Source organism: Polistes fuscatus, unplaced genomic scaffold, assembly GCF_010416935.1.
Source record: "Polistes fuscatus isolate 324 unplaced genomic scaffold, CU_Pfus_HIC Scaffold2, whole genome shotgun sequence".
Classification (NCBI taxonomy): Eukaryota; Metazoa; Arthropoda; class Insecta; order Hymenoptera; family Vespidae; genus Polistes; species Polistes fuscatus.
Genome location: NW_025113096.1, coordinates 6,025 through 19,963, shown reverse-complemented (window position 1 = coordinate 19,963; position 13,939 = coordinate 6,025). Strand labels below are relative to the sequence as shown.

At 31.8% G+C, this 13,939-nt stretch overlaps 2 long non-coding RNA genes across 2 annotated transcripts; both read left to right on the top strand.

Annotated features, from left to right (window-relative positions):
- The first annotated feature begins 589 nt into the window (after positions 1–589).
- LOC122516623 lies at positions 590–1,079 on the top strand. Its single transcript, XR_006303627.1, has 2 exons — positions 590–828; positions 970–1,079. It is a non-coding gene; the product is annotated as an uncharacterized LOC122516623 (long non-coding RNA).
- Positions 1,080–10,143: 9,064 nt separating this feature from the next.
- Positions 10,144–10,470, top strand: LOC122516504. Its single transcript, XR_006303583.1, has 3 exons — positions 10,144–10,201; positions 10,277–10,319; positions 10,424–10,470. It is a non-coding gene; the product is annotated as an uncharacterized LOC122516504 (long non-coding RNA).
- Positions 10,471–13,939: the final 3,469 nt, after the last annotated feature.

Sequence of the window (13,939 nt, the reverse complement as noted above, 5' to 3'; positions counted from 1 at the left end):
GTTTAATACTTACAAAATAACGAGTAAAACGATTTAAACTACAGAAACATATGGATTCCTATTGGAAATTAGAAAAACGTTAAAATTTTGATTTTGGATGGTGGCATTTAAATGCCTTTCACAGTATATATAGATATATTAAATATATTGATAAATACATTCATTAATATATTTTCAATTTAATATTTTATATTAAATATTATATATAGTCTTTTATAATATTAGTTATATGAATCTAAAAAAATTTATCGAGAAAATAAATAATTATGAAACTATTAATTATAATGTAATTAGCTTCTGTATATGAAATGGATAAAAGGAACCAAGGAAAAAGAAAAAGAAGGATATGATATTAATTAGGGATTTAAAAGAAACTAATTACAATTATAATGTTTAAAGTAAGCGGTCTTTGGCTAGATTTTACTTGCAATGGAATGCATAACATATAAAATATGTTAAACATTATACTGAAAGTAAAATACCATTGCCCGGGTCTAACCACGAGGAGGTAACCGCTTCCGAAGACCCACGAGGGATGTGCATCCTGAAGATGTCCCCATCCGAATTAAATTGAAACAATAGAAAATGAAAGTCCCTAGAACGTTTTTTAATGAGCCCCACTCTTAGGCCCCATCCTAAGAGTTTTATTCGGAAAATCCTTACAATTACTATCGAGAATCAAGAGAAAAGTTGGAATACTAAATATGATAAACGAGGAGTGAAACATGAAAAGAATCGAGAAAATATCGAACCTATGAACAAATAAAATACATTAAAAATACATTAAAAATACATTAAAAATAATTATTACACGCCTGCGATGCTAAGGTAAGAAGAATAAATCGATTAAAACTATACATTTAATTATACATTTGATTTTCAATATATGCATATACAGGGATTATATAAGTTACGAATATTTTAGTTTTAATAATTTCCAATCCGTCTAAAATATAGTATTAATTACAGTATAATTTGCACTGATCCATGGTATCTATGAAAACACGAAAGTGCATAGCAATGATTTTTCTCACGAGAGATAGCGATGCAATATTAAAGTAATAAACATATTAAAATACTATCGTTTACCATAATTCTGTCGACTTCTGGTCCCCCTTTCACATAATTCATCCTACTAACAAAATATTAAAAATAGGATCGTTTGGGGTGGGTGGGATTTTAGGTAAGGACATGATTCTATCCTTGGGAGTAAGATAGAATCAAGGCTCGCGTGGGCAGGGTCGCATCCCTGAAGTAGACCTTTCTTCGCAAAGAAAGAATCTACCCGCTACCCATTGAAAAAAATACTGAAAACGAACCTGAAACAGAAAACAGAAAAATTAGTATAGATTTGCGAAGAACCAATGAATGCATCGAAAGCATATTCCTTTTCTAGATCAAAATCCAATACTTACAAATGCATTGGAATTAATCATATCCTGAAACAAAATAAAACGAAAATTAATTAAATATATAATATAATAATTGAATAAATCTTAATACCTAAAACAATAAAAGAGACATTAAAAAACATTATAAGATAATTAGTTTCTACGAATGAAATGAAGAATGAAAAGTGGGGAAATTGTGTGTAATAGAAAAATAAAAAATAATATGATATGGGGGCGGGAATTCGGGAATGGTATTGTACTCTATCATGATTTTAAAGTATTTTCTATCTTTTAAATGAAATATCATTTATAAAATCAAATTTTCTTAATACTCGATTTATTTTAAGGAAAAATTATGTTTGGTATTTGGTGGGTGGCATGGCAAATCCAACGATGGTCACCTGTAACAAAAAGAAACTATTTAATTATTACCATTCTTAATAACCATTATAAATTATTGACGAGCAAAACAAAAAATAAAACAATAAAAATATCAAATGACCAACGAGCTATTTTCAAAAATTCAACCATGCTGTTGAATTTGAAAATAACTCATTAAGTCTGTAGTTGCCCTCTTGAGCCACAATTAAGTGGGGGCCTCTTCGGCTTTAGCCTCTTCTTTCTTCAAGCCTACTGTCGGACATTCCCTACGTGCGAGCACGAAAAGAATCTTTGACCAAAAACGTCAATCGTTCCAAAAAGTATTCGCATAATTTGGCATATTACAACGATTAATGATATAGAATTAGAATCGTCCCTGATTCTATATAAAAAAAAAACCTAACCGACCCTAACACAACCCTGAAAAAGAAAAATGTGATTAGTAAAACATCCTGAGCTTTTTACATAGAAAATAATTATTACCTTTTGGTCGAGAGATATCTCATCGCCGAAAGGAATATTATTAACCATGTAAAGTATCGATTCTATTCTAATACCAAACCGTTATAATATGCCAAATTATGGTCGTACAATTTAGAAACGACTTCAAGACATTTTCACCCAATTTCTCAACTGCTTATTACACTAATATAAATGAAATACATTTCACATTACAATATATATGAAATAATTCCATTTATTTTCTTTCATCATACATCTTATGCAAATAATTCCGATGTTCGTTAGGGGGTGACTCTATTTATTAATTATTACAAAATGCATTCGCGTTTCCCGTTAGCTATCCTAGCTCGTGGACAATCAACGAACTTAAAAGTTCATCGACTGTGCACATATTACACGAGCACATTTAATCGAATGTCCGAGCAGTTAATTATGCTAATCGATGACCTAATAACACTTCGCACTTTTACTATCGAGTAATATAATCGAATGAAATAAAAATAATACTAAAAATGCAATGCATTTCTTTGCAATATTTTTATTTAATTTATTCTTTATATTAAATTATATGAAACATTTCAAAGACTAAATCGCGATAGTGCGAAGTGCTAGTTATAATACTTAAAACTAAGTATCAATTCATCAAAGGTTTTGCGGATTTGATTTCGACTCTATCTCGTTCGAGATACAATCGAAATAGAAATGAATTTCATAAATGGTTGCAAATCCCTTTGAATCATGATACATAATGCATATTACAGAATTGTCACAAAAAAGATTTACAAGTCAAGCAAGATAGAATAAAAAGATATAATTTTGTGACAATTCCGTATAAAACCCGGAGGTGGGGACTCGCACTGAAAAGTGCAAGTATGCCACGTGCCATTCCGGGGTCCTACCTACTTATAATTAAAGTTTACATTCTCTCAAAAAATACACATGCATACCCACCCACACACTCCACGGTTCTCACACATACCACCAGGGTGCAAAAGCCTAAACTAGAGAGCATGCCCCGGGGCACCTCCGACACCCTAGTTCAAACGCGTTTTCTAAATTTATGGGAGTACGTACCAATTGCTGTAATCGTCTGTCAAGGCTAGTGATTATTGCATAAATAACTAATTCAAAAATACAAGTATAAACTAGTATATATTGCATACTAGTTATATACGAGTATATCATAGTTTCCACAAATAAATGCGGTAACTCTACTATGCAAAACGATTGTTAAAAAAAAAATATTCGTATAGTACGCGTGACTCTACAAGTTATTTTTATTCAATAACTTTAAAAAATAATAAGCGCGGTATTACGTATCGCGAAACGATGTACAATGCACATTCCTAACCGCACACACATGTGCAATGTACACCGTGCAATCACTAGCACAATGACAGACGCCAAATGGGGGGAAAAACTTAAAACTAAAAACCTATACTAACCGTTTCTCACCCATACGTGTAACACCTGGGCACACGCATAAATGAGAACGCAGAAAGTATAGGGGGGAGAAACGGGGATTAGTATATTAGTTGCTGAAAATCCTAATCTAAAATTTGATTAACATATTAAAATATTCTTTAATAAATCTAAGCGGGCTATGACTCTACAAGTCACTTATAATGACTTTCAAAAAGATTTTAAGAATTTAAAAAAACTAAAAAAATCTCGGACGATTCTTTCATTAAATGGCTGTTCTAATGAAAGAACTGGGCTTTGTGCCACCACTTAATTGCCAGAATCTATCCGTCGCGAATGGGTTTGTCTTCTTGCTCATTTTTTGATTATATCGATAAATAAAATCGCGATTAAATAAACTAAGTACGAAGCAATGCATGTAAGACATTTATTACATGCTTTATTGGACGAAATCGAGTAAATTAATACTCGATTTCACCACTACTAAACGCGAACGAAACACGTAATAAAAAAGGAAAGTGCATTAATTAATTGCACTGTTAATTAAATGAATTTAACCGATGAGACAAGAAGACCTATCCTGAACTAATAATATAAATACAATAAAATATACAGTTTCATGAGCAATTTCAAAAAAGGACTAATCCTTTTTTGAAATCACTCATGTGCTCGTCAATAATTTTTTGGAATAATTACAACCAGTAACTCGTGCCGATGGGACCTTTCATCCTCGGCATGATTGAGCACCGGAGGGACTTTAAATTTTACTCACGACCTGCTAACTGTTATATTACATATATGTGGCATTTTAAAATAAAATGACGCATGTATGCAATATGAACAATTAGCATTAGAAGTTCTGCGGTGGCTCCAAAACACTCCTACTTCGTAGCAAATGGTCCAGCTGCATCCCTCGTCCACCAGATCCATCGGAGAATTCCTCGATGCACTTTTCCACGCACTCCCGTGACTCTAATATCGCGGTAAACGAATATAAGAAACTATAAAAGAGTTTCTTATCGCGAAACCGAAATTTTTTTATACGGCGAACAACACTGAATCTACATACGCGTACGATTTGAATTTAATTTACGCCCGGTCACTGACTCTACTTCGCGATTAAAATGTTACTTTAATTATTCGTACAAACACTGATTCTACAATCTAATTCAAAGACTGCATTGCACGCAGTCAATGCAAACACAAAAATTTCACTCCCGATACGCGGTCACTTCACTGATGCACTTCACTGACTCTACTTCGCGAACAGTCTGTACGACTGTTTTCAAATAAAAATATAACTTTATATACGAACAAACTCTAATGCAATTAACTGCATTGCTCGCAGTTAATTGAATATATAAATCTCAAAAATAACGCGAACGCGAACGCGAACACGAACGCGAAACGCGACCGAATTTATTATTAACGAACGATCGTGCTTCTAATCCGTGATTTTAATTATATTAAAACGATCAAACACTCCCGTTACATTGCTTCGCGCACGAATTGCAATGACGTTCTGAAACAGAAAATGAAAAAGAACGATTAATATCATCGTCGTAATCAAAAATTATTAAAAATTTATCATAGAAAATGTTTCATAGAAAAATATACTTACTTCTAATCTTCATTGATGAATGCACGATGGGTCTCCTACCCTTAGGGTGACGATGACCGAATGCACTGACTCTACTCCGCGATCAAAATTTTATTTTAATTATTCGAACAAACATGACTTTACTTCGCGATCAAAATTTATTTTAATTATCGTACGAACATGACTCTACTTCGCGATAAAAATTGTATTTTAATTATTCGAACAAACATGACTCTACTTCGCGATAAAAATTGTATTTTAATTATTCGAACAAACACTGAATCTACTTCGCGATAAAAATTGTATTTTAATTATTCGAACAAACATGAATCTACTTCGCGATAAAAATTGTATTTTTTAATTATTCGCACAAACACTGACTCTAATTTTTACAACTGCATTGCGTGCAGTTAAAATCAAACACTGTAACACTGCTTACCTTTCTGAAATGAGAGAAAAGAAGAAAACGATTAGAATCATTGTTATAGTTTAAAAATTATAAGTAATTATTAAAGAAATATTTAATAGAAAAATAATTTACCTTCTATCTTGATTGATGAATGCCCGATGGATCTCCTACCCTTAAGATGACGATGCGTAGACGGTTCCAACGAAAATCAGAAACTTACGTGTTTCTTATCGCGACCACGACACTGATTCTAATTTTACAACTGCATTGCACGCAGTTCAAACACTAACACTAACACTTAGCCTTCTGAAAAGAGAGAAAAGAACAAAACGATTAGAATCATTGTTATAGTTTAAAAATTATAAGTAATTATTAATGAAATATATTTAATAGAAAAATTAATTTACCTTTTATCTTCAGTGATGAATGCCCGATGGGTCTCCTACCCTTAGGATGACGATGGCACACGTATAAACCGAATAAAAGAAACTTTCGGAGTTTCTTCACCCGAAAAATTTCCGATTTTTGTTTAACGATGCAAACACTCGAGTACCTCATTGCCTACGCGCTCGATTGCAATGATGTTCTGAAACAGAAAATGAAAAAGAACGATTAATATCTTCGTCGTAATCGAAAACTATTGAAAATTTATCATAGAAAATGTTTCATAGAAAAATTATACTTACTTTTAATCTTCAGTGATGAATGCCCGATGGGTCTCCTACCCTTAGGACGACGGTGGGTGGATGGTAACGAAAATAAAAAACTATAAAGAAGTTTTTTATCGCGAACGCGAACGCGAACGCGACCGAGACGTGCTTTACCGACCGCACTGCACGTCAAAAACGTCTGAAAGAATGCACAAGATTAGTGTTCCTAGAAAATAAATCGAGTATTTTAATGTGGGATATAATATGAAGGGAGTATTGAAGGTAAAACAATGAAATGAATTGTAATATGATATTAATTGGGAAAATGAAAGAAACTAATTATCATTATAATGATTATGGTAAGCGGTCTTTAGCTGGATTTCACTTGCAATGGAATGTATAGCATATAAAATATGTTAAACATTACACTGAAAGTAAAATACCATTGCCCGGGTCTAACCACGAGGAGGTAACCGCTTCCGAAGACCCAAAAATTGATTAAAAAACAATATAAGTAATCGGTAAATTTTATGTTTATGTATTGGCTCAGTAACGAAGTTAAATTTAAAAAAGTTATCTAAAGAAACATAAAATAAAAATATATTAAAATTATTTCTATTGAAAGTACGTTAATATATATGTAATGTTTAAACCAGTAGATATCTATTAAAAATATCTGAAACATAAAGAGGGTGCATTAAAATATTAAAATAATTGTTAATTAATCGATAGAAGTGTCTATTGTTGTTAAAAAGTTCGGAGTATATGTTCGGAGCTCCCTCCTCCTCGAAATCCACCGTTGATCTGAGTAATTATCCTCTGTTAAAGTTTTTTGATGAAAGTTGTTTACAAAAACTTTCGAACGTTGAGCATGTGTATAAAAAGAATAATAAACCTATTTAATAAAATTTAAGATTAAAACGTTATGATTTTCGTATTTTTATCTATTTCAAGTAATTATTTTAATGCTCCTGCGCAGTGAGGACTTCGAGGGTAAAATTCTGCTGTAACATAAAGAGAGTGCATTAGTGCATTATAATAATTGTTAATTAATCGATGCAAGCATCTATTGTTGCTTAAAAGATCGGAGTATATGCTCTGTGATCCCTCCTCCTCGAAATCCACCGTTGATCTGAGTCATTATCCTCTGTTAAAGTTCTTTTGGTGAAAGTTGTTTACAGGACCTTCCGAACGTTGAGCTCGTGTATAAAAGAATAATAAGCCTATTTAATAAAATTTAAGATTAAAACGTTATGATTTTCGTATTTTTATCATTTTTGTGTAATTATTTTAATGCTCCTGCGCAGTGACGACTTCGAGGGTAAAATTCTCCTATAACATAAAAAGAGTGCATTAGTGCATTATAATAATTTTTAATTAATCGATGCAAGCGTCTACTGTTGTCTAAAAGCTCGGAGTATATGTTCTGCGATCCCTCCTCCTCGAAATCCACCGTTGATCTGAGTAATTATCCTCTGTTAAAGTTTTTTTGGTGAAAGTTGTTTACAAAAACTTCCGAACGTTGAGCATGTGTATAAAAAGAATAATAAACCTATTTAATAAAATTTAAGATTAAAACGTTATGATTTTCGTATTTTTATCTATTTCAAGTAATTATTTTAATGCTCCTGCGCAGTGAGGACTTCGAGGGTAAAATTCTGCTGTAACATAAAGAGAGTGCATTAGTGCATTATAATAATTGTTAATTAATCGATGCAAGCGTCTATTGTTGCTTAAAAGATCGGAATATAATCTATATACCGTCCCCTTCGAAATGCACCGTTGAAATGAGACGTTGTCCTCTATGAAAGTACTTTTATTGAAAGTTGTTTATATGACTTTCCTAACATTGCGCATGTGTATAAAGGGTGTCAAACATCTAATATATAATATTTAAGATTAAAACGTTATGATTTTTGTATTTTTATCTATTTTATGTAATTATTGTAATGCTCCTGCGCAATGAGGACTTCGAGGGTAAAATTCTGCAGTATCATAAATAGAGTGCATTAGTGCATTATAATAATTGTTAATTAATCGATGCAAGCGTCTATTGTTGTTAAAAAGATCGGAGTATATGTTTTATGTACCTTCCCCTTCGAAATCCACCGTTGAAATGAGACATTGTCCTCTATGAAAGTACTTTTATTGAAAGTTGTTTATATGACTTTGCGAACGTTGCGCATGTGTATAAAGTGAATAATCCATCTAATCGATAAATTTAAGATTATAACGTTATGATTTTCGTATTTTTATCTATTTTATGTAATAATTTTAATGCTTCTGCGCAGTGATGACTTCGAGAGTAAAATTCAGCTGTAACATAGAGAGAGTGCATTAATGCATTAAAATAATTGTTAATTAATCGATGCAAGCGTCTATTGTTGTCTAAAAGATCGGAATATATAATCTATATACCGTCCCCTTCGAAATGCACCGTTGAAATGAGACGTTGTCCTCTATGAAATTACTTTTATTAATTGTTGTTTATATGACTTTGCAAACGTTGCGCATGTGTATAAAAGAAAATCAATAAAATTAATCAATAAAATTTAATATTATAACGTTCTCATCTTAGTATTCTTTTAATTTTTATGTAATTATTTTAATGCTTCTGCGCAGTGATGACTTCGAGGGTAAAATTTAGCTGTAACATAAAGAGAGTGCATTAGTGCATTAAAATAATTGTTAATATAATAGATGCAAGTGTCTATTGTTGCTTAAAAACAAGGAGTATATGTTCTGTGATCCCTCCTCCTCGAAATTCGTCGTTAGATTGAGCCATTGTGCTCTAAATAATTTGTTTTTTTAAATTTTATTTATATGACTTTCCTAACGTTGCGCATGTGTGTAACGAGAATTTTATTTGAAATAAAGAAAAATTAAGATAAAACGCTCTGATTATAGCATTTTTTCATTTTTATGTAAATGTCTAAACAAATGTACATTTTTTTTAATGTTCCTGTGCAATGCAATGAATGAATCGAATGCAATCTCTTTTATACATCGCAACTTTAATTTCTATAATTTTGTACAACTCCCTGGTATCTGTAAATACATAAAAGTTATTAAAAAACATTATAAAGTAATTAGTTTTTCTACTGTCGGTCTTCCTACTGTCGGTAACACTGATGGTAATTTACCATGAAGGTTTTCCTACTGTCGGTAACTCTGATGGTAATTTATCATCAACACTTCTCGGTCGATAACTCTGATGGTAACTTACCATTAACTCTTCTCGGTCGGTAACTCTGATGGTAATTTACCATCAGCATTTTTCGTACGCGTACCGTGTACCCTCTGCCCTCTACCGCGTTCCCACTACCGCGTACCGCGTACCGCGTACCGTCTACCGTGTACCCTCTACCGCGTACTCTCTACCGCGTCTACCCTCTACCGCGTACCGCCTACCCTCTACCCTCTACCGCGTACCGTCTACATATTTTTCTCTACACATTTATTGAATATGTATTACATTATTATGATACAATGTATCAACATATACATTTTTATATATTAATACATTCACAGTATATTCAATACATTCTCATATTAATGTATTTTATTCGTAGTTTATTTATATATAACATATTTAACGTATCATTCATAACGTATTTACTTTTTATATACGTTTATGTGTACTAATGATCAAATACGTTTGAACGTACGCAGAGATAAAGAAAAACATGCGAAGGTGAAGGTCAAAGTCAAACGAGGTAACGAGCATTGTCTATATATACACATCGTCTATCATCGAGTACGCATAGAAAAACATTTCGCGACTGCCATATAAGGTAAATAGGAGGGGTGGGGTGACTCGAGCTACGTCATACCTCATTCAGCTGTCGGACGCCGTCGAGACAAGTCTCAACTAGTTTCGCTCCACGTAAGAACTTAATTACTCCGTAATTAAAAAATATTTCATTATCAAATTTTGTAATCTAATCAAATTTCATTACAGGTACATGCAATCATTATCGATGACGTGAATGCATTGAAATTAGGTAAGAAGATCTGTAATTAGAATTATATTATATTATCGATTATATGTATCGATAGTTTCACAAAAATTTCTATCATAATCTCTTATTCTTTTTATGGTTTCAAGGAAGACGTTCACCATCGTTCCATGGAAATTATACTAATCAATGGTGGTATTACAACTGCATACATACGTGCAAGTGTATTTCTTTCTTTCTTTCTTTTCTTTAATTTTAGAAATGCATCAATTTCCAAATGGATCGTTCGATGCATTAGAAAATTTTAACTTCACGTATCGTTAATTAATTGTAAAGTAAATGAAATGATTTATCGAATTAATTATTTAATTACGCGTTGCAATTGTTGTTTAAATGTTTTTAATTTAAATTCATTTTAGTTCTTTCGGTATTTAATTCACATAAATAATTCAAGACACAGTCGATTCTATTTTATTGTTCAAATGATAATTTATAAATATTGTACTTTGTTTAGTTTTACATTAATGCTATATCTATTCTTTCCTATAAGTATTAAGGCAATTGGCATACTTCTGTAAAAATAACCCTATCGCGATGAAATTTATTCTTTATTCGCGATATTTGTTCGTTTGTATTTTATCTTTTTTTTTTATATAGTTTACAAGTTTGTGGTTACAATATTTGAATAATTTTTTTTATTAATAATTAAAGCATACAAAAAATAGTAGCACGATTCCAGAATTTTTGAAATACGTAGTTTAAATAATTGAATAATAAAACTATTATAATATATTTTTATTATTAACATAAATAAACAGAAGTACGCTACGACTTGCTTTAATTAAACTTTGATTTTCAGAGCTTTACTTGCGATTGCGGGCAATGCAATCATAGAATCAGTGTTCGTTTTGAAAAATGTTGCATTTTTTGTATGCGATCGTATAGATTGCATACAAAACAGTAATTAAATCGTTATATTTAAAATCAATGCAAATAATCTTGTTGAGAAAACAATTTGCTCGGTACGCGATTAGAATCATTAACACACTTTCGGCCAATTCGGTAGAAGAGGATTTGCGTTTCGATTAAAATATTGTCATGGTCGAAAGTGTGAATTAACATCTTTATTTCTTCTGGATCATCTTTATCAACGAACCTGGGGCTTCGTCTGAATAAATCAACGGTTAGTATTATTTTCTAATCTCAATTATTACTTCTCACATATTCATTTTTTAAATCGTGATTGTTTTTATTCATGTTTCTCATTCATGAAAAATCTTTTGAATGATATGAAACATAATTAATTTCATTTTTTATTTTTAAATATAGATTATAATCATCGATTCAACGATTCAACAATTAAACAATACATCGATTCTACAATACATCGATTCAACAATTCATCGATTCAACAATTTAACAATTCATCCAATTTAAATCAACTTCACATCTTTATTTCTTCTGGAACATCTTTATCGATGCATCTGGCTTCGTCTAGATAAATCAACGGTTATTATTATTTTCTAATCTCAATTATTACTTCTCACATATTCATTTTTTAAATCGTGATTATTTTTATTCATGAAAAATCTTTTGAATGATATGAAACATAATTAATTTTATTTTCTATTTTTAAATATAGATTATAATAATCGATTCAACGGTTTAACGATTAAACAATACATCGATTCTACAATACATCGATTCAACAATTCATCGATTCAACGATTCGACATTCAACACTCAACATTCAACGATTCAACATTCAACATGCAACGATTCAACATTCAACGATTCAACGATATATCGATTCTACAATACACCGATTCAACAATTCATCGATTCTACAATACATCGATTCAACAATTCATCGATTCAACAATTCATCGATTCTACAATACATCGATTCAACAATTCATCGATTCAACAATTCAACAATTCATCGATTCAACAATTCATCCAATTTAAATCAACTTCACGACATCGTTCAACCAACAGCGAGGGGGACGAGTGTTTTTGAGCCATCGCAGAACTTCTACTGCCAATTGTTCAGTTTCATTTTTTATTTTATTTTTATGGTAACAATTGGTAACGAGTGAGCGAACAAATTTAAAGTTCCTCCAGTGACCCAATCATGCCGAGGATGAAAGTTCCAATATCGGCACGGGTTCCTGGTTGTATTCGTAGATGTATCTTGTCCAAAGCGAGCATAAGCGACCGTGAGTAGAACCTTTGGTTTTGCTCACGAGTGATTCCCAATATATATGTGATTTTTATATATGTGATTTATTTAGATTAGGCCAGGGTCTTCTTGTTTCATCGGTTTCAATTCACTTAATTAACACTGCAATTAATTATTGTACTTATTTTTTTCTCTTTACGTATTTAATCGTGTTAGTAATGGTGAAATCGAGCATTAATTTACTCGATTTCGTGCCAATAAAAAGCATGTAAAAATTGTTTTATATGCATTGCTTCGTAATTAGTTTTTCAATTGTAATTAGTTTCTTAATAATGATTAGATTTTCAAATCGTGATTAGTTTTTCAAATCGTAATTTACTTCAATATATCGATACTTGGATATTGTTATCAATAAATGAGCAAGAAGACAAACAAAATTCGCGACCGGATAGATTCTGGCAATTAAGTGGTGGTTTAAAACCCAGTTCTTTAATTAGAACAGCCATTTAGTGAAAGAGTCGTCCGAGGTTTTTAAGAAATATCCATCTTTTGTCACCGTTAGAATCACTCTACACTGCACTACCTCGAAACAGTATTATATAATAATATAAAACGTTTCTTATGGGGTATTTTTTTTTTTTTCATTCACTTGCTTAAGTCATTATTCACCAAATGACTTGTAGAGTCCTTAATCCGTTTAGATGAATTTTTATAAAAATGTTTTTTCATGTATGTTAATTATGTTTTATTAGATCAGGATTTTCAGCCTAATATACTAATTCCCCTTTTCTCCCCCCTATGCTCTCTTCGTTCTCATCGATGCGTGTTGCCCAGGTGTTACACGTATGGGTGAGAAAAAGTTTGCATGGGTTTTAGTTTTTAAGTTTTCCTCCTTTGGCGGCTGTCATTGCGTTAGTGATTGCACGATGTACTTACACCAGTGTGTGCGTATCAGGTAGTGTGTATCGTACATCGTTTCGCGAAAGTTTTTTATTAATGCATCATTCAATATTTAAATAAATACTTGTACAGTCACGCGTGATATGTACTTGTATTTTTATACTTGTATTAAATTTTTCTCCTTTTTTTTTCCGAATCGTTTCGAGTAGTAGAGTTTTCACATTTATTTGTGGAAATTTAACAATACTTGTATCATATTAGTATGCAGATATATACTAGTATGTACCAGTATTTTTGCATTAGTTATTATTGCAATAATCACTAGCCTTGGCAGACGATTACAGCATGGGGTACGTAACCTTTTAGAATATAAGTTTAGAAAACGTGGTTGAACTAGGGTGTCGGAGGTGCCCCGGGGCATGCTCTCTAGTTTAGGTTTTTTGCACCCTGGTGGTATGCGAATACAGATCCAGCGTGGAATGATTGTGTTGGTGTGTCTGTTTGCACTTTTAAATATAGGTGGAGGGATAGGCAGGTAGCATACTTTTCTGTGTGTATGTGAAAACATTAATTTTAAGTAGGT